Source organism: Geotrypetes seraphini, chromosome 2, assembly GCF_902459505.1.
Source record: "Geotrypetes seraphini chromosome 2, aGeoSer1.1, whole genome shotgun sequence".
Lineage (NCBI taxonomy): Eukaryota > Metazoa > Chordata > Amphibia > Gymnophiona > Dermophiidae > Geotrypetes > Geotrypetes seraphini.
Window position 1 is genome coordinate 428,800,500 of NC_047085.1, and position 13,699 is coordinate 428,814,198.

A 13,699-nucleotide genomic window follows, 5' to 3' on the forward strand; every position below is an offset into this window, starting at 1 on the left:
AAAATTTTAATATGCTATCTTTATATTTCGCATCACTGTTTTCTTTGGTGTTGCACTGTATGCAGAGTCTGGCTCCTTGGGTGTTTAAGTATTTCTCTTCATATTTCTATTTTTAGTTTTTGGTTACTATTCTGGGTGAGGGTTTATCTGTGTTCTGCATGTGTGAAAAAGTCATAGGCTTTTAATAGTATTGAGTGGGCAGGATCATTCTATACTAATCTGGCTTGTTTAGTTTTCCAGTAGCTGTATTGATGATCTAACACTCACTGCAATGTTTATGGTGTTATGTTATCCTAGGTATGCCTTTGTTGTGTGATTCATGCTATTATGGTATGGTAGCATTGCTCTGTAGGTCCTGAATGACATTTGTAGTATTTTGTATTACTTCACAGAGACCCAGATTCTCAAAATCTTAATGCGGTTGCTAAACTGGTTTCCAGCAGTTTAGCCTGCCTACACCATCCAGCAGTGGAATAAATACCCAGTCTCTCCCGCCCAACCAACACACCCCCAGGCAGTGGGAAAGATGTCCAATGTCTCCTGCCACCAACCAACCAACCCCTCCTTGGCAGCCAACCAACACACACCACCGGCAGCAGGAGACACGCCCATTCTCTCCTCCCCAACCGACACTCCCCCAGGCAATGGGAGAGATGCCCAGTGTCTCCCGCTGCCATGCAATTCCCCAATGCCTCCTACTACCACCACCACCCTCTCCCCTTATCTTATTTTCAGATGGCTGGGCCCTTTGGCAGTGTGAGAGTTGCCCACACTCTTCTGCCGCCATGCAACTCCCCAATGCCTCCTATGACTACCACCACTCTCTCCCCTTACCTTATTTTCAGATGGCTGGCTGAAGGGATGCCTACTTCCTCTGGTCAGCAGACTCACCTCTTCAAAATGGCGGGCCTTTCCCCTGGAATGTACCAGGGAGGGGCCTGAGGCTCTGATTGGCCCATGTTATTTAAGGCCCCCTCCTATGGGTGGGACCTTACGTGCCTGGGCCAATCAGAGCCCCGGTTGTATCTGGGGAGGGGCCTAAGGCTCTGACTGGTCCAGATGCATAAGGCCTCACCCATAGGAGCACTTCTACCTGCCATGTAAAATCTAGTGATACTAAAAATACCGTGCCCTGAAGCAATGATTGCATACGAAACATGCATATCGGCAGCAGTGCAGTTTAATATCTACAGGTACATGTTAGGCTTGACACCACGTTGGAGATTTTCAGATAAGTCTTTATAATAAGAAAATATAAAAGTAGAAGTAAATAGATGAGCTGATGAGGAAGCACAGCAGTGGAAAACTCTACAAGTTGTAGTACTTTATGTACTTTGGAGTGCCGCTTCTGAAGGCTCTTGAACTATAAATTGTTAAAATACGTTTCAATATGTTGGAATTGTATGATAGAACCTTATGAAGTTGTAATAAGTTGAATAGCATTACTGAAATAAAGATTGGTTTGATATTCATCAGTGATATATGCTTTAGATCAAACTTACTAAGAAGTTTAAGTTTCAACCAGTCTAAGTGATTTGGCTAGAGGGAGTAGGCATCCCTCCAGCCAGCCTTCTGAAAATATGGTCAGGAGAGGGCAGGGTTCTCGGAGGCATAGTGGTGGGAGAGTGTGGGCAACTCTCACGCTGCCAAGGGGAGGGTTGGGGGGTGTTGGTTGGCGGTGGGAGACATTGGACATCTCTCCCGCTGCCTAGGGGGGTGTCGGTTGGTTGGGAGAGATTGGGCAACTCTCCTGCTGCCGGTAGTGTATATTGGTTTGCAGTGGGAGAGTGTGGGCAACTCTTCCACTGCCTGGGAGGGTGTTGGTTGGCGGCAGCAGACATTGGGCATCTCTCCTGCTTTTGCTTTTTTTGTTTATTCTTCACATGCCCATCACTATAACTAGCGATGGGCACATTCTAATTTAGCAAGTCTTTGCTACTCTCCACCAACCTCATTTGCATGTGCATTTTTGGGAGAATGACTCTTTTTTAAAATCGCTACTATAATGGCTGTGACAGCAGCCCGTTGGTTCTTTATGCGGTTTTATGAAAATCTAGCCAGAATGTGGATTTTAGATTTGAATTTAAATCACATCTTTCTTAGGAGTAGCTCATTGTCAACTTGATATAGAGACACTGGATCATCTATTGTTCTATTGTCCTTTGATACTCAATTTTTGGAAGTCAATATAGGGACATATTAATACCATACTGGATTCATCGATCCCATTAACCTACAATGTAGTTATCTGTGGGACGCTATTGCATATTAAACCACCGTTGGATCGGTATAAATGCCGGCTTTTCCTGATCATGACCGGGATAGCCATGCAAATGGTTCCTCGCAATTGGAAAAATTGGGATCGCCTTAGTTTTACTTTTTGGTGAGCGAATTTATGCTTATGCTACAAGTATGAAAAAATGAACGCTGACATGTTGGGACATAATAAGTTATTCAGATTAGTTTGGGGTTCATTGACGTCTTGTGTTACTTCAGTATAGTTGTCTCTTACCTTTAATTGTCTGTGGATTTGCACACACATTCAGGGAAGGGTTGGGGGGGGGTGCTATTTCTTTTGGTTTTGTTTTATTCCTTGATTGAATGTATTGGAAGGGAGGGGGGTTATTCTTTCTGTATTGTTATTGATTGATTATATGTGCTTACTCTGATTATTAATGTATGTATAATGTTGTGCACTTTTTATTAGCCTTGAAAACTTAATAAAGATTAAAAAAAAAAAAAAAAAAAAAAGGAGTAACTCAAGGTAAGTTACATTCAGGTACAGTAAGTATTTTCCTATCCCTGGAGGGCTTATAGTTTAAGTTTTGTATCTGAGGCACTGGAGCATTAAATGATTTGTCTAATATCTCAAGAAGCAGCAATGGGATTTGAAACCTGACTTTCCTTGTTCTCAGTTTGCTGCTCCATTCATTAGGTTCAGCTAATACACACATTATCTGTATGAGTTGTAACTGAGTGGCAATTCAACAGTAAACTAAAGGCTAGCAGAGATGAAGACTGGTGGCCATTTGACATCTTACCAAAAATATTGATAAGGGGGATGTGAAAAATGATCCACCCTGGGTGTCAAATACGCTAGGTACAAAACTGCTGTAAACTTCTCTTTAGTAGTCTTTCGCAAATGGGGTTTGGCCTGGAAACTCCTTCTTCCTTCTGGGCCTCTCTGACTTCCTATAACCCCTTTTATTTGTCCTGGTATGAGATCCTACTCTGCTAGTTCTGTTATTTTGCAGTTCTGAAAGGCCCTCTATCAGTATATTTCTATACTAGTCTTTAAGCCCGTTACATTAACGGGTGCTAGAACATATGTGTGTGTGTCTGTCTTTATTTCTTTCTCTCTCTCTCCTTAGCCGCTTTTTTTCTTTCTGCCTTTCTTTTTCCTTGGCTGTCCATCACCACCCCTTGCCTGTTCCCCCTGTCCATTTTCCCTTCCTTTTACCTCCCCTGTGTCCACCACCACCCCTTCACTGCTCTCCTTATGCAGCAGCAGCCCTTCTCCCTTTGTTTTACCTCCCCCATGTCCAGCAGCACCTCTTTCCTTCTCCCCCTGTCCAACATTAGTCCTCCGTTCCTTTTCTTCAACCCCCTGTCCATCAGCATCTCTTTCGTTCTCCCCCTGTGCAATGGGTGCTAGAGTAGACGACTGTTTTTTTTTTCCCTTTCTCTCTCTGTGCTTGGATGCTGTCTGTCTGTCTGTCTGTATTTCTCCATTGTGCCATATCTGCCTATCTCTCTGTGGCCCCCAGAACACCCTTCCCCCCAAAGCAGCCCCGTTTCCCAATGCCCCTGCCCCCTTTTGTGCCATGCCTGCCTGCTCTGTGGCCCCCTTCTGTTTCCCCCCTATGATTGGTGTCTTGCCCAGCAAACCCCTCACCCCAAAACAGGCCCCTTTCCCTCTCCCCTTGTTGAGCCATGCCTGCCTGTTCTGTGATCCCCTGCCCATGACTGCTGTGTGCCCCCAGCATACCCCTACTCCCAAAGCAGCCCCTTTCCCTCTCCCCCTGCTTGCCTGCCATGCCTGCCTGCTCCCTGTGCATCAGCATCAGCATTTCCCTCCCCCTCACCTGTTCCTTCATAGCAGCATGGAGATAAAACGGCTCCCTTAGTTCTTTGCTGGATTTTTTTTTAAGTTTAAAGATGCTACGCGGCTCCTCTCACGATCCGGCCTGCGTCAGAAGCCTTCTCTGACACAGGCCGGGATCGTGAGAGGAGCCACGGCGGCAGTTTTAAACTTAATTTAAAAATTCAGCGAAGAACTAAGGGAGCCGTTTTCAAAGCCGCCGCCACCGCTGCGGCTCCTCTCATGAGCTGCACTTATATTATGTCGGAAGATGAGAGAGGAGCCGCGGCGGCAGATTTGAAATGAAAATAATTTATGCGGCCAGCCGGCTCCCTCGAAACTCTCCTCCCCCCCCTTTCCGTTCCCGCGGTCCGTCTGGCTGCGTTGTTCTCTCCCTCATTCTCAAACCGTCCGTGCCCTACCTTCAAACTTGCAGTTCAGGCCTTGAGGATCAGGAAGGAAGGCATTGTTTGGCGGCCGCTGGAAGTTGTGGGGAGTGATGAGCCAGCGGTGCATCTGGATTGTGAGCAGCCCTGCCTTCGGTCCTGTCTCGGTCCCACTAAACCGGCTGGCAATAACGAAGCCAGACATTATGGGGGCTTTCCCTCTTGCTAAATCGCTATAGGCTCTTCCGGTCTCGATCCCGCCCCTCAGGATCGAGACCGGCAGAGCCTTTAGTAATTTGGCAAAAGGGAAGAACCCATGGCATCTGACTTTGTAATTGCCAGCCGGTTTAACAGGGACAGGACTGTTCACAATCCAGATGTGCCACAGGACTCGGCGTTCACTCGCTCTGTGACGGTTCGTCTTCTGCCAGTGATGTACTATGCGCGCATGCGCAGTCGTGTGGCCACATCCCGACAGAAAGGGGATCAGGGAACACGTTTCGCTAGTGCGCATGCGCGGGCTAGCATTTTATTATTTAAGATTGTGGGGCTTTACCTTAATGGTAAACACCTGCACTTCTGTTTGACCAATTTTCCACTACTCAATTTCAAAAGAGGCTAAAGGGCTTTCTGAAATGTGCACCATTGCTGGCATGAGTATTTTACTAATTAGTTAATGGCAAAAGCTCCATCTCTGGCCCACCTCAGATCCAAAGCAATTTCTTTGCTTACCATAGAGAAAAAGGGAGTAGGTAATTACTTTCACATACAAGGTTACTGTATCCCTTTTTGAAACTGCTTAACTCATATGGCTCATAATTCAATATTAAATATATAATAATTAGCCTTTCAAATCTTACTTGCCCACACAAGATTATTTGACTATATAGCCCTTGGAGAAAGGGGTAGATGGGAGGCTGTGTAGACTTAATGTGTTTTGTATTTGGGGGGAGAGCATAGATTGAAAACTTGAAGGGTTCATACAGACTGATAGACAATTAGATGATGATATAACAAAACGAAACAAAACTAAACCTTAAGCTTATTTACCGCATCCTCTCTGTAAAGATAGAGCTCGGCATGGTTTACATGTACTTTTTAAAGTAAGGAAAAAAACATAAGAATTAGTGATTATAAAGAGAGCAGCGAAATTTACCTTTTTGAGAATAGCCAAGTTTTCAGATGTTTTTGGAATAATTGGAAGGAGCCCAGATTCCGCAGCTGGGTAGGAAGGTTATTCCAAAGCTTGGTGATTTTGAAAAAAAGAGATTTCCCTAATTTTATGGGTGAGGTGGTTCTTAGCTGAGATTACTCCATATACACTGCTGAGATAATTGTTCTGCTATGTATCTTTGAATATTTTGGGAAGTTAATTTGATAACTTGCAAACAGAATGGTGAGGCTGAAGAAGGACATTTAAGAAAAAGAGGTTTGTAGCAGAAAGACTGCTTTATTATTTTATTTAAAAAAAATATGTAGTGGTTTACATATAAGAAAAATAATCACCTCATTAACTTTGTTCTGTAAAAACAATGACAAACATTACCATACTGTACAATAGAATAATGGAATGCAGAATAAAAATCTCTGGAAAATTCTTAGTTTAAGAGACACACAAAAATTACATAGTTTGTGGCTATTACATTGAGAGTATTTTAAAAAAAATAAAAACATCCATACCATCTCTTCATTTAACCAAGGCTCTAAAACCATAACATATAAATCCAAACTGCAGCAGGGGTATCTTTAATGGGTGTGTATCCAGAAAATTTTAATTTTGTGTTATTTTTGAGAATTTTTATTTTTTTCTGTTGTCAGAGTGCAAATGTCATTAAAAGCACATATTCTTTTGAAGAAGAGCACACTATTGACAGCAAACAAAAAAAAAAAAAATTGGGGGAGGTTACTGTTTGTTTTTATTTGCCAATGACATGAAATGATATGAGATACATCATTGACATTTCCTATTAGTGCTGCCCGATTCAGGAAAAAAAATTTCGATTCGATTTTCCTGCCCAATTGGGTGTTTTTTTCAAACATCCTGGTGGGTTTATTTTATAGCCTCTTCACCCCTTTGCCTTTTCCTAACCGCACTGGCGCAGTGGTGTAAACAAAATAAACAAACAAAAACCACTTTTCCTCTCTCTTAAATCCTAGCCCACGTTTGCAGTCTAACACCAGCTCTGGCAGGATACACATTTTAAATCTGACATATTGTAATCAGAAAACAAAATAAAATTAGTTTTTCTACCTTTTGTTGTCTGGCCATTATTCAAATCTTGTTGGTCCCAGGCTCTGGTTGTCTTCTGATAACTTGCTTGCCAGGGTCTCCTTCTTTCTTCTTTCTCCGTTCTAGCCATCCATCTGCCATCTCTGTACTCCCCTTCCGTTTCTCTTCCCGCCCCAGGAGGTCTGTCATCTTTCCTTTTTTTCATCTTCCTCCATAGATCCACCTTTTCTTAACTACCCTTTCATCCAGCATCTTTCCCTCCTTCCCTACCACCCCAGGGTCCACCATCTCTCCCTTTCTTTTCCCAACTACCCTCCTATCCAGTATCTCTATCCCCCCTCCACACCATCCCTTGTGTCCAACTTCTCTCCCTTTCTGTTCCTTCCCTCCCTAAATCCCATTGTCCATCATCTCTCTCCCTCTCCTCTATTTTTAGACCCATTATTTCTCCCCCTCCAAAGTCCGGCATATGCACGTCTCTTTGAACCCCCCTTTCCTCCCTCCGTGTACTTCTACACCAGGGCCCCCCTCCCCTGAAGGTCTGTCCTCCATGAAGACCTGTACCCCCATCCCTAAAGGCCTGTCCCACCCCCTGGACTGCCCCCCCCCCCAAAGGACTGCCCCTCCTGAAGGCCTACCTGTCCTCCCTGAAGGCTTATGCCACCATCCCTGGCCTGTCTCCCCCCTTGAGGCCTGTTCCCCCCTTGAAGGACTGCCCCCCCCCCCCCCGGGAAGGCCTCCGTGTTCCCCCTGGCCTCCCCGAACAGTTTACCTTATAGCTTTAGCCTGCAGCTGAAGATCGCGCTTACAGCTTCTTTGCAGTGCTTTGAGCTGTTTCCTCTGCTGCAGTCCCTCCCCTACTCTGACATCAGAGACAGGATCGCGGTGGAGGAAACAGCTTAAAGCACTGCAAAGACGCTGTAACCGAGATCTTCGGCTGCAGGTTAAAGCTATAAGGTAAACGGTTCGGGGAGGCCAGGGGGAACATAGAGGCCTTCCCTGGGGGGTGGGGGGGCGCAGTCTTTCGGGGAGGCCAGGAGGGAAGCCAGACAGCAGCACTTCCCGACTGACCCTCCCTCCTCACCCTCTAAAACAGGTGCAGCAGCGACCAGCCAGCAAGAGCAGCGCTGCCACTCCTGCTTTGGGGGCGAGGGTCCGAATCAGGAAGCCGATTTTTTTAAAAATTTAAATCGATTTGAATCGATTCACCTGAAGTGAATCGGTGAACTGATTCAAATCGTGAATCGGGCAGCACTATTTCCTTTGCCATTCCAAATGAATGCATAACCCTTGTATCTATATGCAAAGTGGAAACAGCTAAGCATCACAGAAAAAAAATATTTTAAAAAGAAAAATCCCCCGCATTCTGACCATATGCTTACACATTTACGAGTAAATAACATAAAAAGACCACAACCTCATCTTTTAATAAAGAAACTACAGGAAATGGGAACAAAGTCTAGTGTGCACAAAGTCCAGTGTGGCCTTATGTACATCCTGCCCAAGGTGCTCTCAGGTGAATGAACATGTAAAATCCAAGCAGCTCTTTGTTAGCCATTTTATCTATGACAACTTCCCTACTGCTTTTGAGGACCATCTGTTTTGTGTGGTGAAAGAAAAGGACAGCATTTTCTGCTGCCACAAAATTTGTATTCCTGCTGGCAAAAGCCTATATCCAGTTAAGCTATTTTACAGCCCGTGTTTGGTCTAAAAATGGCAAGGAGAAGGGGTGATATGGGATGAAGTGTGGGTGAGGAAGGGCTTTGGTCATTGTTATGGGGGTAGGAGTGGGAGGGGGGTTATCAGGTTTTATCCCCAAAATTTTTTCATATCACAAAATGGTACTTTGTGCATACAAGTTGAAAGAGTATACAGTGGTGCCTCACACAACGAACTTAATCCGTTCCAGGAGCAAGTTTGTTATGTGAAACGTTCGTTGTGTGAAACGCGTTTTCCCATAACAATACATGTTAAAAAAAATAATTCGTTCTGTAGCATAAAATATGCTAAGATGACATAAAAAAAGATAAATTTTTGGTTATTATTTTTATTTAGATACATCTAAAAACATAATTGTTTTTTAAAACAACACACATTTTTTAAATTTAAAGACAGACTAAGTAGAGTCTAATTTTACAGTGAGAGGGCAGAGTCTCAGCGGCAAAAACTGGGACTTAACTGTTCATTTTTTTTTTTTTTCTACCGTGTTTCCCCGATGATAAGGCAGGGCCATCAAATAAGACAGCCCCCCCTTTTTAGAAAAAAATGTAAAATAAGGCACCCCCCCGCAAATAAGCCACCCACCGATACCTGCGCTTACCCGAATCGGGTGGTACGGTGGGTGACTCCGTGTAGTCCCTGGCACCCCCGACACGATCGGGGCAAGAGGGAGCTCAAGCCCTCTTGCCCCCCCCGACTCCCCGACACGATCGGGGCAAGAGGGAGCTCAAGCCCTCTTGCCCCCCCGACTCCCCGACACGATCGGGGCAAGAGGGAGCTCAAGCCCTCTTGCCCCATCCCGACTCCCCGACACGATCGGGGCAAGAGGGAGCTCAAGCCCTCTTGCCCCCCCGACTCCCCGACACGATCGGGGCAAGAGGGAGCTCAAGCCCTCTTGCCCCCCCCGACTCCCCGACACGATCGGGGCAAGAGGGAGCTCAAGCCCTCTTGCCCCCCCGACTCCCCGACACGATCGGGGCAAAAGGGAGCTCAAGCCCTCTTGCCCCCCCGACTCCCCGACACGATCGGGGCAAAAGGGAGCCCAAGCCCTCTTGCCCCGCCGATTCCCCAACTCCCCGACAATATCGGGCCAGGAGGGAGCCCAAGTCCTCCTGGCCACGGCGACCCCCTAACCCCACCCTGCACTACATTACGGGCAGGAGGGATCCCAGGCCCTCCTGCCCTCGACGCAAACCCCCCCTCCCCCCAACGACCGCCCCCCCCCCCCAAGAACCTCCGACCGCCTCCCCAGCCGACCCGCGACCCCCCTGGCCGACCCCCACGACACCCCCAACCCCCTTCCCCGTACCTTTCTGTAGTTGGCCGGACAGACGGGAGCCAAACCCGCCTGTCCGGCAGGCAGCCATCGACGGAATGAGGCCGGATTGGCCCATCCGTCCCAAAGCTCCGCCTACTGGTGGGGCCTAAGGCGCCTGGGCCAATCAGAATAGGCCCGGGAGCCTTAGGTCCCTCCTGGGGGCAGGGCCTGAGGCACATGGTCGGGTTGGGCCCATGTGCCTCAGGCCCCGCCCCCAGGAGGGACCTAAGGCTCCCGGGCCTATTCTGATTGGCCCAGGCGCCTTAGGCCCCACCAGTAGGCGGAGCTTTGGGACGGATGGGCCAATCCGGCCTCATTCCGTCGATGGCTGCCTGCCGGACAGGCGGGTTTGGCTCCCGTCTGTCCGGCCAACTACAGAAAGGTACGGGGAAGGGGGTTGGGGGTGTCGTGGGGGTCGGCCAGGGGGGTCGCGGGTCGGCTGGGGGGGCGGTCGGAGGTTCTTGGGGGGGGCGGTCGTTTGGGGAGGGGGGGTTTGCGTCGAGGGCAGGAGGGCCTGGGATCCCTCCTGCCCGTAATGTAGTGCAGGGTGGGGTTAGGGGGTCGCCGTGGCCAGGAGGACTTGGGCTCCCTCCTGGCCCGATATTGTCGGGGGGTTGGGGAATCGGCGGGGCAAGAGGGCTTGGGCTCCCTTTTGCCCCGATCGTGTCGGGGGGGCAAGAGGGCTTGAGCTCCCTTTTGCCCCGATCGTGTCGGGGAGTCGGGGGGGCAAGAGGGCTTGAGCTCCCTCTTGCCCCGATCGTGTCGGGGAGTCGGGGGGGCAAGAGGGCTTGAGCTCCCTCTTGCCCCGATCGTGTCGGGGAGTCGGGGGGGGCAAGAGGGCTTGAGCTCCCTCTTGCCCCGATCGTGTCGGGGAGTCGGGGGGGCAAGAAGGAACCAGGCGGAGAGAGGGCAGTTAAGCGCAGTGCCTGCGCGGAAGGATGCAGCTCGGGCGACTTCGTTGTGTGAAACGAAGTTCGTTGTACGGATCAAGACATAAAGTTCGTTGTGCGCAGCGTTCGCTGTGCGAGGCGTCCGTTATGCGAGGCACCACTGTAGTTGGTTGATCTATAGCTTGATCTTCCTTCCCTTGTTGTAAATTAAGTGTATTACATTAGAATTTAATGGATCGCTAATATAACCTAGGAGTTCAATGCGATTTACAATTTTAGAAGAGCCTCACCATATCCAGGGATTACGTTATTTCATTAGGGTCCATGACACAAATAACTTGGTTTGTGTTTGTGTAGGTATATGATTATGGTGTATGATTTGGAGAGAAGATAGGCTATATCTGGTATTGAAGTCTTTGATATTACAGATTCTGGTATGTGTGTCATTTTCCTGGTGTGGAGGAAGCTTAGTCATCAATCGAGATAGATTGTTGCTTTGGTTTGTGGTGGTCATAGCCTATTGTTTGTGGTAGGAGTAAGGTACTTTTTAAATAGATAGGTTTTTAGGTCTTTATGAAAGTTTTGGTAGGAGGGGTGTTCCTTAATTGTGCTGGTAAATGATTCCACCATTTTGCTGCAAGGTATTGGAAGGAGTGAATAATTTTGTATTTGATTCCTCTAGGATTTGGGAATCTTATTCTCATATGGCTGCTGATCAGCTTGTATTTGTTTTTAGGTGGTTATTTTGATTAAATTCAACATGTAGTCTGTTTTGCCATGGAAGATTAAAAATATCAGTGTACATATTTTAATACAATTTTTTTCAACCGCCAGTCCGTAGAAATTTCCTGCCAGTCTGCATGTGCATCAGGCCCGAGACAGTGGTCCACGGTGCAATCGATGTGGCATTGTCTTTGGGCCAGCTTCCTCTTCCTCAGTGCTGCTTTGCACAAAGACTCGGGCAGCAGCTCCTACACACTTCCCGTGCCTGAACCGGAAGCCTTCTCTCTGATGTCGCATCAGAGAGAAGGCTTCCGAATGAGGCGTGGGACGTGCGAGGAGCCACTGCCCGTGTCTCTGTGCACTGCAGCACTGAGGAAGAGGGAGCCGGCCCGAAGACAACACCGGGGGCGGCATAAAATGGCCAGGCGGGAGCAGGCCTGAGGTTAAGGCACAGCATGGAGGGAGGGAGACAACAAAGGTAGGGGGAATGATTTTAGTTTTGAATTTAGTGATTGATTTACATCTGCTGTCTGTTTAGGAAGAAAAGCATTTGTTTCTTTTCCTCTGGGGTTGTACTGCATGCAGAGTCTTGCATCTTAGGGTTTATTTGTATATATTAGTACTTTTAGTTTTTGGCTCCGTATTTGCATGGGGTTATCTGTGTTCTGGTAGGAATGACTATTGAGAAGCATATAGTGTGCTTTGTGGTTAACCATTACGTGTTAATATGATTATATTGTATGTGTGTGTATATATGAAAAATGAATGGAAAAAATGGTGTTACAATTAGTACTATTATGGGGACGGGGTCTAGGGTGGAGATGGGTGGGTTCTAGTCCACGACTTAGCCCAGTGTTTTTCAACTGCCGGTCCACAAAATAATTATTTTATTTCTGCCAGTCCATAGGTGTCAAAAGGTTGAAGAACACTAGTTTAATTAATACACCTTTCTTAAAAAGGGAGTAGTTTGAGGTACAGGTGTGTCACTTTGTCATATTTGAGGTACAGGGGTGTCACTTTGTCATATTTGGTTGTTGAGAAAAGTCTGGCTTCTACATTTTGAATGGTTTGTAGTTTTTTCCGTATATTTTCTTTGCATCCTACATAAAGGACATTGCAGTTATCTAGTTGGGATAATACCAGTGACTGAATCAAGATCTGAAAGTTTTCTTTGGTGAAGCAATGCTTAATTTGTCTCTGTTTTCTCAGTGTTGTGAATATTTTCTTGGTTAATGTTTGCATTTCTACCTCCCAGGATAGGTTCTTGTCAAATATAATCCATATGATTCTTAGTTCTGATTTCAGTTTCATATTGATAGCAAGGAGAGCACCTGTCTTAGCTTTAGTGAATAAAAATCATCATGAATTTTGAAGCATAAGAATTTCTTTTTGAAATACCAGCCACAGGCAAGCTTTGAGCAAGCATTCAAGAATCAAAAGAAGAGCATAATTCCATAATCATTGAGGTAATGTTCAATGTGTGCAGTGCAGTTACTTACCATGAAACTATCATCCCTAAACCTTCAAAATTATATGAAAATCAGTTGGTTATTGAGGTTTTTCTTTAAAAATAAACAGAAAGAGTTTCTTGGAAGTAAAATTCAAATGTTTCCTGATCTCTCAAGAGAAACTCAAAAACGCTGTCAAGAATTTCTTCTTTTGAGACCAGGGGTCATTTCATTGGGGGCTACATTCTTTTTAAGACATTCTTGTAAAAATATGTTTTCTTTGAACTTCAACAGCTAACTGCTTTTTTGGCCTTGTCCTGACTGGATGGGGGAGAAATCAAGTGCTCCATAAGTTTAAATATGTTACTCCTACCTCAGCCCTATGGTTATAGCACATCTTAAATATATAGAATTATATTTTTCTTTTGTCTCACTTATGTGAAATCTTGGATCCAAATATAGAGGACTTGAGCTGAGTTACTCAAAATTTATATTTCTTTTGTCTTTAGGAGTGTTAAGATGTAATATGTCTTATACTTTAACAAAAGTAATATCTTGTCTAACCAACTTTCTGTACAAGTATATACTTGGTATGTAATTTAAAAACTTATTAAAAAAAATTATATGAAAAGCAGAACTAAAAATAAAACCGTATGTCAACATTTCAGTTGTCTGCAAGACCAGAAAAACAAATGCATACCACTTGTAAAGAGGGGAAGTCAAAAATAATATTAAAATTAGCTAACAGAAATTCAGACTTTAATAACAAATTCTTAATGCTGCTTTTGAAAATACACATAGTAGGTCCTGATAACTTTAAAATACTGTTCTAAACATTAAGAGGAGCATAATCAAAAGAAACTTCTAAGTCTGTTTTGGCTTAACTCACAAGTCGTCTAAAGTC

General features: G+C 45.7%; 1 protein-coding gene across 3 annotated transcripts in view; it reads left to right on the top strand.

Annotated features, from left to right (window-relative positions):
- ADAM22 (ADAM metallopeptidase domain 22) overlaps nt 1-13,699 on the top strand; it is a 486,564-nt gene that overhangs the window by 175,687 nt on the left and 297,178 nt on the right. The gene's annotated exons all lie outside the window — the stretch shown is intronic.